The 16,632-nt window shown below is 41.6% G+C and overlaps 1 pseudogene; it reads right to left on the bottom strand.

Moving 5' to 3' along the window:
* Positions 1 to 13,682: 13,682 nt before the first annotated feature.
* On the bottom strand, positions 13,683 to 13,780 carry LOC130839461 (U6 spliceosomal RNA; annotated as a pseudogene).
* Between the last annotated feature and the right edge of the window lie 2,852 nt (positions 13,781 to 16,632).

Here is a 16,632-nt window from a genome sequence, read left to right as displayed (position 1 = left end):
GCCTTTATCCTACAACCTTGTGATAATTGCTTATTAGTTCCAAGATTCTTTGATGAATTCTTTTGGATTCTCTACATAGAAAATCATATCATCTGCAAACAGAGACAGTTTAATTTCTTCCTTCCCAGTTGGTATACCTTTTATCTACTTGTTTTGTCTTATTGCATTAGCCAGGGTTTCCCGTATGATGCTGGAAAGGAGTGGTGAGAGAGGATACCTGTTCCTTGAGGGAAAGCTTCTAGTTTCTCAACATTTTTTTTTTCTTCAGAAACATTAAACAACATAAAAAGTTACAATGATCCATAATACCTCTGTGTGTGTGTGTGTGTGTGTGTGTGTGTATAAAAACCCATTCCTCTAATCTTTCTCTCTCCCTCCACTGCCACCTTGCCCTGAGATCACTACCTGTTAATAATTTTGTGCGTTTCGTGCTTAACTTTTTCCTACATATGCTCACATATACTTTTAAAAAATGTATTGTATCGAAGATTAGTTGATTTACAATGTCGTGTTAGTTTCTGGTATACAGCAAAGTGATTCAGATATATTTATATACATTCTTTTCCATTATGGTTTATCACAGGATATTGAATATAGTTCCCTGTGCTATACAATAGGACCTTGTTGTTTATCCATTCTATATATAATAGTTTGCATCTGCTCATCCCAAACTCCCAGTCCACCCCCACCCGCTCCCCGCCCCCACATTCACATATACTCTTTGGAAAAACATAAATGGAACTGTGGTACTCATCTTTGTTTGCAGCTTGTGGTTTTTTTTACTGAAGAGTATGGTAATCATTTTAGCTTTCCAGGCCAGTGCATATAAATTTACCTTATTCTTTTAAATGACTGCATAATAGGGAAAGAGGATTTGGGGAGGCAGTGTCTGGGGTTAAGAATAGGACCTCTTTAGATATCCTTTAAGATGTAGAGGTGAATGTTGGCAGTATTTTTAATTAACTTTGGTCACTGGGGTGTGTTTCTTTGAATGTCAGCCAAGCTGAGATAGGCACTGGGAACCCGAAGATTTATTCAGTGTATGTGAGAGAGATCCTTAAGACAGTGGGGTGGAGGATAGACTCATGGAAGATAATGTTTAGACTAGAAAGGGAAAAGGGAGTAAACCCAGAATATCTCCCTGGAAAGAGAAGAAGGAAAAATGCAGCCAGGAAGAGAGAGTAAAAGAGAAGTACCGGGGAAGAATGCTATCCTGAAATGCAAGAGGAGAAAAAGATACCAAGAAGAATGGAGTAGCAAATAGTATGCTTCAGAGAAGCCAAAGCAGGTAAGATCTGCAAAGGGTCCATTGGATTTAGGAGGTGGTGGGTAAGTTCAGTGACATGGAGGGAGCAGAAGCCAGAGCACCAGGCTATATAGCAGGTGTAGGAGTGAATATGGAGCAAAAGGTGGGCACAGCGAGGATAATACTGGGCTTTAAAGAAATTTCACTCAAGATGAAAGCAGAACCGTTAGACAGTGACTAAGATGAAGTCACATGAGGCTATGGGGATAATTTTGAACTCATATCATTGTTATATAGAGAGATGAAAAAAATCGAAGTTCAGAGAGTCCTCTTCAATTTTATAAAACAAACTCTGTCAAGTTAATGAGGCTTACATAAGTGAGTCAGACCCCATTAAAGCATACGTCACTTGGCTGCTATAGGTGCCTGGCCATGACTCAGAAATGCTGACACAGAGCCACGTGGCATCATATATTACTAAGCATCGCCTATGCATTGTCAAACAGAGATTGCAAAGTTTACACAGTGGCGCACAGCTGGCAGACCAGACCAGAACTATGGAAGTTACATTTCCTTTTGTGGAAACTTTGGGAACCCGTATTTTATTAGAAAATGACTTGGGATTATGAAAGCTAAGCCATAGTTACTGAAAAGTTGCAGCTTTTTTCATACTTAAGCCTCTTGAGGAAAAAAGTATGACTCAGAAATGTATCGATTCAATTCCACAGGCCTTTTTTTCTGACTCAAGTAATTCGTCTTTAAAAAAAAAAATAGATGCAGTGTGGTACCGTGGTGAAGATCATAGGCAATGGAACCCAACGACCTTGAGTTTGGATCCCAGGTCAGCTTCCTGTGAGCCAAGAGACCTGGAGCAAATGCCTGATTTGTAAAATAAGAAAAGTTACAGTTCCTGCACAGGGAGGGGTTTGGAGGGCAAATAAGGCCGTGCAGCCGCAGCATCTGCACAGGGCTGGCGCTTAGGAGGTGCTCAGTAAGCATGAGCTGACATTCAGTTCTCTGGGATCGGCAGGCAGACACTGGTACAAAGAGAAGTGCAGGCACAAAGGGCTGAAGGCAGCAAAGACCATGACCTGCCTGGGGGAGGAGAGGGTGCTGGGAGGAAACCAACAGGGAGTGTGGTCGGTAGGGTGGGAGCAAGATATATGGAGCTTCTGTTAGGAAAAAACAATAAAACGAGAGTCCAGGTAGTACTGATATTTTACACACACACACACACACCCCACATGTTACCAGAGGAGTCTTTCCTGTGCTTTGCTAAACCTAGGACAGAGATATTATCTGAGCTACTCCATCTCTCAGTGTTAAGTGACAGAAAAACAGAAACCCAACTTCAGGTGGCTTAAGTCAACACTGGAAGGTACCCTCTCATGTCACTGAAAGCCAAAAGGGATGTCTCTGGCATAGCTAGATCCAGTGCCTGAAAGAGGCCCCAGCCTTGCTTGCCCCACCTCTCAGCTCACCTGTCTCTGCAGGCTCCCAGGTTAGCCAGGTGCTCCCCTCCAGGCTATGGGGATAATTTTGAACTCCAGGTAACCAGAGTTACCTTCACAGCATCCCCTGATCCCAGGATGGGTGTGGTTTGGTCACACACCCAGTTCTTTACCCCATCACTATTGAGAACAGGAAGGAGGAAGGTGCTGATATTCTGATTGGCCAGCCTGAGTTCCACGACCACCCAGGTCAACTTGGCAGAAACCACATGGACTGAGAGCAGGGAAGGGCCGTTTCCTAAGGGCAAATGAACAGTGACTAGATTCTGACCTGACAGAAACAACTCACGTTCTCCATCGCTTCTGTCTCAGAGGCTGGAAGTACATCTAATGTTTTCAATCTACAAAAAATTAAAAGTCTGAATAAATGCTTCTGCATACTTTTTAAAGGCTCCAATCTTCTGCAGCAGAGTTTTTCAGGCTTGTCACTACTGACATTTTGAGACAGATGATTCTGTGTTGTAGTCAACATCCCTGGCCTCTACCCAGTAGAAAGCAGTGCACCTACCTCCTTTCTCCCTTCTGTTCTGACAACCAGAAATGTCTCTGAAAGTTAGCAAATATCCCTGGGGAAGCAAAATCACCCCGTTGAGGATCACTGCTAGAGGCTATGTGATTTCCCCAGGTTTATTTTTATTATATTTATGCAGATAAAATCCAATTTTATCAAGTGATTCTAACTACAGAAGGTTTCTCAGGGAGTACAGCTGGCATTTGGGGAGCAGGGGGAAGAAATCCTGTCCAAGTAACTCGAGTGAAAGGAGGGTATCATAAAAATAGAGTCCTCACGTAATCCAAAGAAGGCTGAATCCACAGCCTCCAGGGAGGGGTCCCCCTCAACCCCTCTCCCTCTTGCTCTGTTTCTCTGTTTCTCCTCTGGTGTCCGGTGCTGACAGCGGCTGCACTTTGTTGTCAGTTAGCGCAATAGTCAAGGGAGGAATCTGATTGGTCCAGCCCATGAGTCGTGCTCTGCTTGGATCAGAGGTCTGCCTGTCCAATCAGCTGTATCCCAGGCTGGAGGGAAAGTAAGATCCTGTGCTTCATAACCTGTGTTTCCAAGAACAGGGGCTGTGACAGGGAATTCTCCACATATGAGACCTCGGTTTGAACGAGCAGGTGAATCAAAGCACATCTACCATATGATGGAAGGATGGAGGGGAAAAGGTACCGAAGTGTAAGACATGGTTTGCCTAGCACTGACTCAGTTTTATTTTTTAATTTTTAAATTTAAGAAAATTGTATTGAGGTAAAAAATATATAACAAAACTTGCCATTTCAACCAGTTGAGGTGCACAGTGGCATTAAGTACATTCTGCATACAGTATGTACCTTAAGTACACACTATGGCATTAAGGATATTCACATTGTTGTGCAACCATCACCACCAACTATCTCCAGACCATTTTCATCTTCAACTGAAACTCTGCACCCATTAAACAGCTCCCCTGCCCTCCCCCCCAATTCTTGGCAGTCACCATTCTCCTTTCTGTCTCTAAATCTGACTACTCTAGGGACCGCTATAAGTGGATCATATGGTGTTTGTCCTTTTGTGACTGGCTTATTTCACGCCCCATGATGTCCTCAAGTTTCATCCACGTTGCAACATGTGTCAGAATTCCCTTCCTTTTGAAGACTGAATAGTATTCCATAGTATTGTGTAATCCACATTTTGTGTATCCATTTATTCATCAGTGGACACTTGGGTTGCTTCCACGTTTTAGCTGTTGAGGATGGGACTGGCTCAGTTGGGTTTGTTGCTATTTTTAAGAAAGTCTAATATTCTAATCTTAAAATGGAGGACTGGACATTTCAAATTGATCTTATATTTTAGCATTAAGTTGAGACTGTCATTTCAGAGATTATTCTGATCTGCTGCAGAGCACTGACCAAAAGAGCTTTCATAAAATTATGTATTTTACCTCTTTTTATAGCTTTATTGAAGTATAAATGATAGACAAAAATGTACATATTTGATGTACACATTTTTTAAAAAAGTATTCATTATTTATTTATTTATTTATTGGCTGTGTTGGGTCTTCATTGCTGCACATGGGCTTTCTCTAGTTGCAGCGAGCAAGGGCTACTCTTCATTGTGGTGTGCGGGCTCCTCCTTGCCGTGGCTTCTCTTGTTGCAGAGCACAGGCTCTAGGCACATGGGCTTCAGTAGTTGCGGTACATGGGCTCAATATTTGTGGCTCACGGGCTCTAGAGTTCAGGCTCGATAGTTGTGGCGCATGGGCTTACTTGCTCCGAGGCATGTGGAATCTTCCTGGCTGAGAGATCGAACCCAAGTCCCCTGCATTGGCAGGCAGATTCTTAACCACTGTGCCACCTAGGAAGCCCTGATGTATACATTTTGATGAGTGTGGATATATGCATACATCCATGGTTCATCACCACTACAAAGAAATAAACATATCTACCACTTCCAAAATTCCCTTGTACCCCTTCACTTTGTGTGTGTGTGTGTGTGTGTGTGTGTGTGTGTGCTAAGAACATTTAACATATTTATCTTCTTAAGGTTTTAAATGCATTCTGTTAATTATAGGCATTATGTCATACAGTTGATCTCTAGAACTTATTCATCTTGTGTAACTGTAATTTTATATGCATCGAAGGACAATTCCCTATGCTTTCCTCCCTCATCCTCTGGCAACCACCATTCTATTTTCCACTTCTGTAAGTTTGGCTATTTTAGATACTTCACATAAGTAGAATCACACAGTAGTTGTCCTTCTGTGACTGACTTATGTTATTAGCATAATGCTTCCCAGGCCCACCAGTGCTGTTGCAAATGGGCGGATTGCCTTCTTTTCTTAAGGCCCAATGATATTCCATTGTATGTAGACACCACATTTTCTTTGTCCATTTGTTGATGAATGTTTGGGTTGTTTCATCTCTTTGTGATTGTAAATATGCTGCAGTGAACATGGGGATGTAGATTCTCTCTTCAATATCCTGACTTCAATTCTTTGAGATATGTACCCAGGAGTGGGATTTCTAGATCATGTGGTAGTTTTATTTTTTTAATAAATTTATTTATTTATTTATTTATTTATTTATTGGCTGCCTTGGGTCTTCATTGCTGTCTGCAGGCTAGTTGTGGAGAGCCAGGGCTCCTCTTTATTGTGGCACGCTGGCTTCTCACTGCGGTGACGTCTCTCATTGCAAAGCATGGGCTCTAGGCGCTTGGGCTTCAGTAGTTGTGGCATCTGGGCTCAGTAGTTTTGTCTCATGGGCTCTAGAGCACAGCCTCAGTAGTTGTGGTGCACGGGCTTAGTTGCTCTGTGGCATGTGGGATCTTCCTGGGCCAGGGATCAAACAAACGTCCCCTGAATTGGCAGGTGGATTCTTAACCACTGCACCACCAGGGAAGTCTTGGTAGTTCTATATTTAATTTTTTGAGGAACCTACATACTGTTTTACACGGTGGCTGTACCATTTTGTCTTCCCTCCAACGGTGTACAGGGTTTCCGGTTTCTCCACGTCCTTGCCAACACTTGCTATCTTTGTTTTTCTGATACTAGCCATCCTAACAGGTGTGAGGCAGTATCTCATTTGTGGTTTTCATTTGCATTTCCCTGATGTTTAGCAATGTTGAGCACTTTTTTCTTTTTTTTTCTTTCTTTTGTTTTGCTTTTGTGGCCCGAATATTTGGTATCATATCCATGAAATTATTGCCAAGCCCAATGTCATGAAACTTTCCCCTTATGTTTTCTTCTAGGAGTTTTATAGTTTCAGGACTTATGGTTAAGTCTTTAATTTGGGACCAAGTCAGTTTTAACACTAAAAGTCCAGTGTCCCAAGAAACCCCTCAGTCCCAGACAAATCAGGACAGTTGATCACCCCAGACATGCCAGCTAGTGCACTGGAAGCCAAGACACCAGCACAAGCAGGCAAAGGCGTCACCACCAGTGATGCAGGATTTTGATGCTCCAGGAGAGGCAGCCCTTCCTGCACAGCCCCTGAGGACTGACCAGGTTAAAGACAGATGCCTCTCAGAGGTCCCCAATAGAGAGCTCTGTCCCAGTGACAGATTCCGTGCCCAAAGGGGACACCGAAGATAACTTTCACACACGTAGCCTTTGCCTAAGCCTGGCCTTATTTGTAAATACCTAAGTGCATTAAAGATCTAACCCCTCAAAGCTGAGAGGGTTTTCCAATAACAAGAAACATTATAAACAATCATGAATTTTCAGTAAATCTGAGATCCGTTTCTTCCCTTGTGTTTTTGTGCATTATTTGTTAAACAGGCCAGCTGCCAAAATGATCACTTTTCTGTATTTTTGTTTTCACACTGCATTGCTTGCAAAAAAACTGAATGCTCAGTTTCTGGCATTAAACGTGTTTTTTGGTATCACTGTCAGCATAACCAACAAGGCTTCTGTTTTTCATGGTCTGTAATGTGGCTTGTTGTGTGATAAGAACAGGAACAATAGGTTTTGGGGAGGTGTAATGTTCTATTTGCACTGGTTTCCCAACTGCTAAGCACTGACAGATTTGAGTGTCTTTCAGGTCTGAAATATTTTAGATCTTTGGTTGGAGATGGGGGGAGGGAAAGAGATTTTTTAAAAAATAAGTTCTTGATCTGTTCATCATGGAATCAAGTTATACTTTTTGTACTTTAAATCTCACATTTAAAATTTTAACTGTGTGATACTGTCTTGTCTACTACTAGAGTGGGATGTAGGATTTTTTTTTTTTTTCTCTTTTGGTGGGATCTTCCTGGAGCAGGGATTGAACCCATGTACCCTGCGTTGGCAGGTGGTTTCTTAACCACTGCGCCACCTAGGAAGCCCCGGGATGTAGGATTTTTAAAGTGTATTTTTTAGATGCTTCAGTTAATTTTTCTATTTTTTGTTAAATCTTTATCTCCTAAGAAGAGGTTTCATCAACAGATATTAGGCTAACACGATCAACTGTCAAGGAGTTGAAAGAATTCAGTAATGATGACATGATATTGATCATGTTAAACTAAATAAACTGGGTCCATTTCTAAAGGTCCAACAGCCCCATGTAGCTTCACCGCAAGGGATCAGAATCGTGGGAGAGGCATTTCCCCATCCAGCAGGAGCGTGGGCCTTCGTTATCTCTAGCACCCCCTCCAACTCAACATGTTAATACATAAGAACACCTACGTGGCTGGGTCTGAGAGTTGATTTTAAATTTTAAATTATGTGTAATGATATTTCATAAGTTAAAAGCCTCCCCTGGGGCTGAGCTGTGGTGGCTTGGAGCAGAGTCACGGGCTGTCTACACAGCCAGCAGCAGAATGTTGGCAAACGGAGCCCTGTCAGTACGTGGGGTGCAGTGACACCCTTCCCCACCCCAGATTTCTAAGTTAGGAAGCACAAGTGGCCTTCTGAAGGGGGTGCAGGTTGCTTGCACTGGCCAAGCATCCATTTCCCCTCCTCGCAGTAAAAGTCCTGATTTTCCCCACGGAAAGGGGCACAGGATCTTTATAGGATATAAAGTGATGATTATAAGTGCTCATCTTTACTTTCCTTAAAAAATATTTATTCAAATTTCACATTTGCTTTGTTTTTAAATTTCTTGGGGTTTTTAATATGAAAGTAATGCAGGCATAGGTTTAAAATATCAAACTGTGCAAAAAGTTATATGGTGGAAGGCAAGTCTCCCTCCTCCTTTCTCTAGTCTCCTAGTTCTCCTTCCTAGAGGAAACTAGTTATCATCTTCATTAATATGCATATTTTATTAATATGCAAAGACAAGCATATCTGTAAATAGATATCGCTCCTTTTTATAACAATAGTATCACGCTACATACATTGTTCTGCATCTTGCTTTTTTTAATTAAACTTTTAAAGATAATTGTAGGTTCACATGCAATTATAAGAAATAATACAGAGAGATCCATGTATCCTGTACCCAGTTTCCCCAAATGCTAACATCTTGCAAAACTGTTATATAATATCACAACCAGGATACTGACTTTGATAGACTTCACCCGCCTTATTCACATTTCCCCACTTTTACTTGTACTTCTTTATGTGTATTTAGCTCCATATAATTTTATCAAATATGTAGATTCATGTATCCAATACCACAGTCAAGATATAGAACAGCTCCATTACCTCAAGGATCTCTCATGTTGTTCTTTTATTACTATTTCCAGTGCCTTCCTATCCCCTCTCTGTTCCTGAATCCCTAGCAACCTACTCATATATTCTCCATTTCTAACATTTGTCTTTTCAAAAATGTTATGTACGTGGAAACATACAGTATGTAACCTTTTGGTACTGCATAATTTCCTGGAGATTCATCCAAGCTGTTGCATGCATTATATCAATAAGTCATTCATTTTTATCGCTGAGTAGTATTCCATGGCATGGATGTACCACAGTCTGTTTAGCCATTAACTCGGTAAAGGACATCTGGGTTTTTTCCAGTTTTTAACTATTATGAATAAAGCTGCTATGAACATCCATGTACAAGCTTTTTTTTTTTTTTTACAACATAAGTTTTCATTTCTCTTGGATAAATGCCCACATTACAATTGCTGGGTCATATGGTAATTGTATGTTTAATTTTATAAGCAATTGCCAAACTTCTTTTAAAATTACCATTTTACCATCCAGTTTCTTTGCATTTTTATCCGCATTGGGTGTTGTCATTATTTTTTCTGCAAATAGAAAGAATTTTATTCCTTCCTTTCCACACTGTATGTCTTTTTTCTTTTTCTTTTGCCTTACTGCCGTGGGTTTTTTTTTCCCCACTTACGAATGTAGCTGTCTGTTCATGAGATTTTCAGATGAAGATCTTTTTCCTCCTTTTCATGTTTTTTTGCTTAAGGGTGAAGCGTTGGTGTCAAAAATCAAGAGATTCTGCAGTTTGTTTAGCATCACTGACACATGTTTGATAAACATAATCACTGGTTTTCCTCAGTTTAATCCCTTTGATGCTGTCAAGTGTGTTATGCATGTTGAACTTGATGCAGGCGTCATTTGGCTTGTGTCACTAATTGTACTTAATCTATCACCTCAAATCAATACTGAGTAAATCAGATTTAAAGTTGATATTTTCAGGTGTGTACTTTGGGCTTGCATTCTTTATCCGTTATCTTTATAAATAAAATCGACAGTTTTTTTTTTTTTAAGAATATAATTGGGAATCAGATCAGATCGGTAATATGAATCAGCCTCATTCTTTTTAATGGCTTCATAGTGATGCATAGTAACATGGCCTCATTTACCAGCATCCTATTGATAGGCCCTTAGTTGAGGCTAATTTTCTACCATGAGGAATAATGCTTCAGTGAATGTCCTTGTGCATATCTTTTCATACCCATGTAGGAAATTATAGAAAAAATTCTAGAAATAGAATTACTGCATAAAAAATATGTTCACTTTATATTTTGATAATAGCTAAGTTGCCCTCCAAAGAGATCAAACCAACTTATAGTCCTAACTAACGCAGTGTCTTCTCAATTTTTTAAAATCTGTGCCAATCTGATGGGTGAAAAAAGGATATCTTTTTATTATAGTTGCTGAATTTTGAGATGAAGAGTTTAAACTTTACTTGAAATCAAATTGATAAAACTAAAAAGCAACTCTCTAAAAACAAGGAGAGTATGACTTTATCTTTTCACCTATCAAAGTTAAATAATATTACTATTTTTTATTCAGTGCAGGTCTCCAGGCTGTATTTTAAAAACAATGTAGAGTTCAGGACACATTTCGTTCATGTGTATTGAGGCAGCTTTCGTTGAGGCACTTTAGCAAACAATCCCCTAATACCGGTTTATGTCAGTGAGTAAAACTGCTGCCTTCAAGGAGCGTGGGGTCTAAGCAGAGGAGTCCAAAGAATTTCACTGTAATACAGTACGTATTAGTATAACTGTCTAGAGTGGATGCTGCTCTATAAGACAGAGGGGAAAAGGAACTTAGCTGAATGTGGAGGTTAGAGAAGGCTTTGTGGAGGAGAGCACTTCTGAGCTGAGAAGTAACAGAGGAGAGTGGAGACCAGCCCGGTGAAGACAGGTGGAAAAGGCAGTCCAAGCAGAGGGAAGGCATGGCCAAGACACGGAGGCATGAGCAAACTGGAAGAGTGAGGAGCCTGCCGGAAACCCGGCATTTCTGGAGGGACAGGCAGGGGATACAGAAAACTGCTCAAATTGAACACACCCTCGTCGTCAGCACCCGGGCCAAGAACGAGAACATTACCAACATCCTGGACCCTTGTGACCCCTTTCAGTCACTACACCTCCAGGGGTAACTCTCCTGACTTCTATTGCTGTAGATCTGTGTCATCTTTATCAAAACGTTGGAATCCATCTTTATGAAAACAGTGGAATCATACAGTATATATTCTCTTGCGTCTGTCTGCCTTCCTTTAGCATGTTCACCCACCTCGTCCTGTGTGGTTGTGTTTTGTTCATTCTCGTGGGTGTACAGCCTTCCAGTTTATGAATATACATTTATCTGTTCATTCTCCCATTGATGTATATTTGGGTAGTTCTCAGTTTGAGACCTCTATCCACAGTGCTTGTGCATCTCTTTTGATGAAGATGGATATGCATTTCTTTGGGGAGAGGCGTTGCTGAATCATAGGGTAGATATACGTGGGCTTTAGTAGATTCTGCCAACAGTTGTCCAAAATGGTTGTACCATTTATGCTTCCACCAGTGGTCTCTGAAGGAATTCCACTTGCTTCATAGTCTTGCCAACACTTTCTGTCCTTTTCATTTTGGCCATTCTGGTGGGTGGTATTGCATTTTGGTTTCAATTTGCATTTCCTTGATGACTAATGAAGTTGGGAACATTTTCATAATTTTCCCTGATCTCTTTTTCCCTCAAGCTTTTTATTACAAAAATTTTCACATTCAGAAAAGTTAAAAGAATTGTGTAACAGACACTCATGTATCTAGGACCTAGATTCAAACAATTGTTAGCCTTTTGCTCTGTTTACTTTGTGCGTGCATGTGTGTGTGAGATTGTTTTGCTGATTCATTGTAAAGTAAGTTGGATCATAATGACACTTGATCCATAACTACTTTAGGAAGTAGCTCCTAGAAATAAAGACATTTTTCTATACAACCACAAAACCGTGATCATATCTAACAAAATTTACAATAATTTCCTGAAAAATATTATCTACTAGCCTATGTTCAAGTCTCCCCACTTGTCCCCAAAGTATTTGCCACCTAGTTTTTTGAACCAGGAGCCAATCAAGGCTGAATTATTGTATTTGGTTGCTACAGCCCTTTAAACTGACCCATCATCTTCCCCCGCCTCTGTGACATTAACTTTTGGAAGGGCCAAATTATGCTCTGGTTGTCAATATAAAGAAAATTTTAACTTCAGTGGCTTACAACCACTATTTTATATCTCACAATTTTGTGGGCCACAAATTCAAGTCATTCTTTGTTTCACATGACATTAACAAAAGTCAGTGGTGATATTCAGTTGGCAGATAGACGGGATGGAGGGTCCAAGATGGCTTTGCTCTCACGTCTGACACCTTGGTTGTGATGGCTGGAAGGCTGGCTCAGCTAGGAACACCCACCAGAGCATGTCTTTGTAGCCCTTCAAGCATGGTGGCCTCAGAGTAGTCAGTTTTCTTACATAATGGCTCATGGCTCTGAGAATGAGTGTTTTGGTGAGTAGGACTTGCATTCCTTTTATGACCTAGCCTCGGAAGTCACATAGCATCCCTTCCATCATACACTATGGTTTGAAGAAGTCACAAAGCCCACCCAGCTTCAAAGAATTTGAAGCTATGTTTTAAAAACTGCCACGGTCTGCCTTCTGGCCACAAATCACAGATCTTCCTCAATCGATGATGAGGGTGCACCCTGACGGACCATCATAAAGTGAAAACATCACACGTTGAAAATGCATTGAATACACCTAACCTACCCAACATCACAGCTTAGCCTCGCCTGCCTTAAATGTGCTCAGAACACATACGTCATTCTACAGTTGGGCAAAATCATCCAACGGAAAGCCTAGTTTATAATGGAGTGTTGAATGTCTCATGTAATTCACTGAACACTGTACTGAAAGGGACAAACAGAGTGGTCGTCTGGGTACAGGATGTTTCATACGCGTATTGGTTGCTTACCCTGGTGATCTCCTGGCTGACCAGGAGCGGCGGCTTCGCCGCCACTGCCCAGCATCATGGGAGAGCATCTCACCGCATACCACCAGCCCAGCAAAAGATCAAAATTCGAAATGTGAGGTACATTTCTACTGAACGCCTATCACTCTCGCACCGTCATAGAGTCAAAAAATTGTAAGTAGAATCATCATACGTTGAAGAGCATGTGTATTTGCCTTTCTCTCACGTGCAGAATACACACACCCTTTCCAAGAGTCCTCCAAAGTCTCATCCCGTTATGACATCAGGATCAGGCTCTTTCCTATGGAGCTGCTGTTGGACCACCCCCTTAGAAGTCTTCGAAGCACGATTGTCTAGCTGAGAGGAGCAATGAGGCAGGCCCGTAAGGTTCTTAGAGAAGTTTTTGTATACCTGAAAGCATTAGGGAGCATCACCTGAAGTCTTTCTGAGGTCAGAAACTTCTGTTTTACAATCAACGCACCAGAGTCCCTGGGACAATATTTTACTAGGTGCCCTATTAGGGGGGCACCATGTGCTGATTTTGTCTACTTGTTTCCTCTCAGTGTCCTTTAACTTTTTCTTAAACCCCTCCACTCCCACATTTCTTGTAGAGTTGAGTCTAGAGGCTTGATTGGATTCATGGTAACTATTTTGGCAAGAATACTTCATCGGTGATTCAGCATACCTTATACTGCATGACATCTATAGACACATAATATCAGGTTTTCCCATCATTAGTGTGTTAGGTATGACACTTCCGTAGGCTGGTAACCATCAGATCTTTGCGTTGTAAAAGTGCTTTTTCTCCTTTGTGATTAGCGTGTCATCTGTGGGGCGATACTATCAAAAATATGGAATGTTTCACAAGTTCCTGTCATCCTTATGTCAGGGGCCATGCTAATCTTTCTGACATTCTTCCAGTTTTACTCTGTGCTACGGAAGCAAGACCTGACCTGGCTCTCAGATATGCAGATATCCCATCTCTGGCCCTAGCACCTCCTCCTGCTCCAGGTATCTGTTGACTGAGCTTAGAATATCCCTGAACTGCTCTACTTTCCTTGGTAGTAGGTTTTTTTTTTTTTTTTTTTCTCTCCATGTTTATGCTGTGTTTTTCTTTGCTCCAATTTTTCTATCAATCTGATCCCATCTGCTTTCTATCTTACAGTAATTCATGTATAACTGCTCTTCTTGTGGCACTCTTTATTACTTTCCTGTGTTTTTATGGGTTTCATGTATAGACATGAAATACCTACAGAGAGACAGAAGGTGTCGTTTCAGGACACGTGAGGCAGGAAGTAGGAAGGGTGGTGTGTGTGGTTGTGTTCAGACATCTCTAGCTCATCTTTGCTCTTGGGAAAAGGTATTGCTGGGTAAAAAAGAGCAATTATCAGAGGATGAATATGGAAACCAGACTGGATTGTGCCCTTCTCCCAAATTCATGTATTGAAACCCTAACTCTGCAACATGACTATATGTGGAATTAGAGCCTTTAAAAAGGTAATTAAGGAAAAATGAATTTGTAAGGGTGAGACCTTGCTCCAATATGACTGGTGTCCTTGTAAGAAAGAGGCACCAGGGATGTGCACACACAGAGGAAAGGCCATGTGATGACACAGCAAGAAGGTGCCGTCTGCAACCAAGGAGAGATGCTTCAGGAGAAACCAACCCTGCTGACACCTTGATCTTGGACTTTCAGCCTCCAGAACTGTGAGAACTTTTCTGTTGTTTAAGCCACCCAGTCTGTGGTATGTTGCTATGGCAGCCTTAGCAAACTAATACACAGATCGTGGAAGACACATGTGACTTACCAAGGAGTTTAAATGTATTCTGTAACCCATGGGGAGCCGTTTGAGTTGTGAGAAGGGGAGTAACAGGATCAGGTCTTTGGGGTGGAAAGATCACCGTGAGAGTAGTGCAAAGGAATTTTGGAAGAAGGAGAGACCAGAGGCAGAGAAAATCCCGTCAGGAGGCATTTTGGGAGTACAGGTGAGACGTGGTGAGGCTTGAACAAAGGCAATTTGATAGACAAAAGAGTGGGGAAAAAGATAGAATTAGCAGAATCTATGGAGAGGCTGGATATGGGGTGATGAGAGAGGAAGTCACCCTGAATTCCTCCCAGGGTCCTGAATTGGACAGTTGTCGTCGTGGGCATTTGTCTTCTACCCAGCTTCCCCTTTCGTAAAAGCACCGAGATTGTCACGCAGGAATTGGCCTCCAGTCTCCCCTGCTGTGCAGCCCACGTGCTTTAGGGAAACTGACCCCATCCCAGCTTTAAAGGTGGGCCTTGAGTGACTTGTGCTAATTAGCTTATTCCATTGCTCAGGCTCTAGCTTTGGGTTCAGGAGTGAGCATGTGATCTAAACCTGCCAGAAAGGGTGAATGTCAGAACTCTCTATTGGGACCGAATGATCTCCTTGTTTGGACAAGAATAAAGACCCTGGTAGACCTGACTTTATTGGCAAACATCTTGGGACCCCAGAGGAGTGAGCCATAACCGGACATGACTGTGTCCAGAACAAAGCAGAGATTAGATTCCTAGTGACATCCTTGGGTGGCTGTTGGACCAACGAACCATGAAGTCACGGACTCAAGTTTTGGAGTCTAGAATCCCTGGTCACTTAAGCTGATTTGAACTGGATTCTCCTGTTACTTGACATAGGAAGATACAGGTAATCAGGCAGATGGTGAAGCCATTAACCAGCCTATGAAAGGCAAAAGGAGGGGCTGGTGTGTAAGGCGAGAAGTTTGATCTTGAACTTCCACGATCCCACCATCTTTGCTCGAACTTGATCCTGGGGTCTGGGATGACCCATCTTCGCATTTGTGGGCCTGCTGGAAAAGCCCTACTCACTCTCGAAGGCCCCATCCTGACACCCCTTCCTCTGTAAAGCCTTTGTAAACCCCTCTCCTGTCCAGGTCAGAATTCCCCACTCCTCCTGAACTTCCACGACATTTTGGACATGGCTCTGTCGTAGATTTTGCCACTTCATGTTACTATTTCCTTCTCTGGGAACCAATCTCCTCAAAGCCCAGAACACATCATATTGTTCTACACGTGCATGTCGGTAGCCCCAGGGCATCTAACAGGTGTCTGAACATCCTTTTTTTTTTTTTTTTTTTTTGGCCACACTGCTAGCATGTGGGATCTTAGTTCCCCGACCAGGGATCGAACCTGTGCCACCCTACAGTGGAAGCGTGGAGTCTTGACCACTGGGAAAGTCCAAGGTGCCTGAACATCTTGATGACTAAGTGACTGCTGTTCTTCCCCCAGAGTCCCCTTAAACTAATGGGTTTATTTGCCACTCCACTTCCTTTGGACTGAGAAAAACTGTGGCTCTCAGACCATGGATTAAATTATATAATACGTTACCAGAAAAAGATAAAAATATAAGAATGGGAGGAAAGTGTATTTTTATGGAGCTGGGAATACAGAAAAAGAAAAGTTGGACTAAATGAGTTACTTCTCTTATGATGATGATATATCTGCCCCTTCGTCAGGTTCTGAGGGTGACACACACAAAGTCTCTGAATATGTAAGATGGATTTACAATTTCTGCAGAAGATTGTGGGAAGAATCTAAAATCAGCACTACCCACACATAAGGTCGCATTATGCCCATCCATTTATTTTGATCTCATTGAAGGCGTTTTGAAGCAGTGCTCAAGAAATAGCTCAACCAAAAGAACATTTAAATTATGTAAAAATGAACTCCAGTGATTTAAATCCATTAACCTTACATAATAAGATTTCAAACATAGTACTGTAATTTCAAAACTAAAAAATATTAAAGCGTTT

This window comes from Hippopotamus amphibius, chromosome 16 (assembly GCF_030028045.1).
Source record: "Hippopotamus amphibius kiboko isolate mHipAmp2 chromosome 16, mHipAmp2.hap2, whole genome shotgun sequence".
In the NCBI taxonomy this organism is placed as follows: domain Eukaryota; kingdom Metazoa; phylum Chordata; class Mammalia; order Artiodactyla; family Hippopotamidae; genus Hippopotamus; species Hippopotamus amphibius.
The sequence above is the reverse complement of the archived record's forward strand: the minus strand, read 5'-3'. Positions and strand labels throughout refer to the sequence as shown.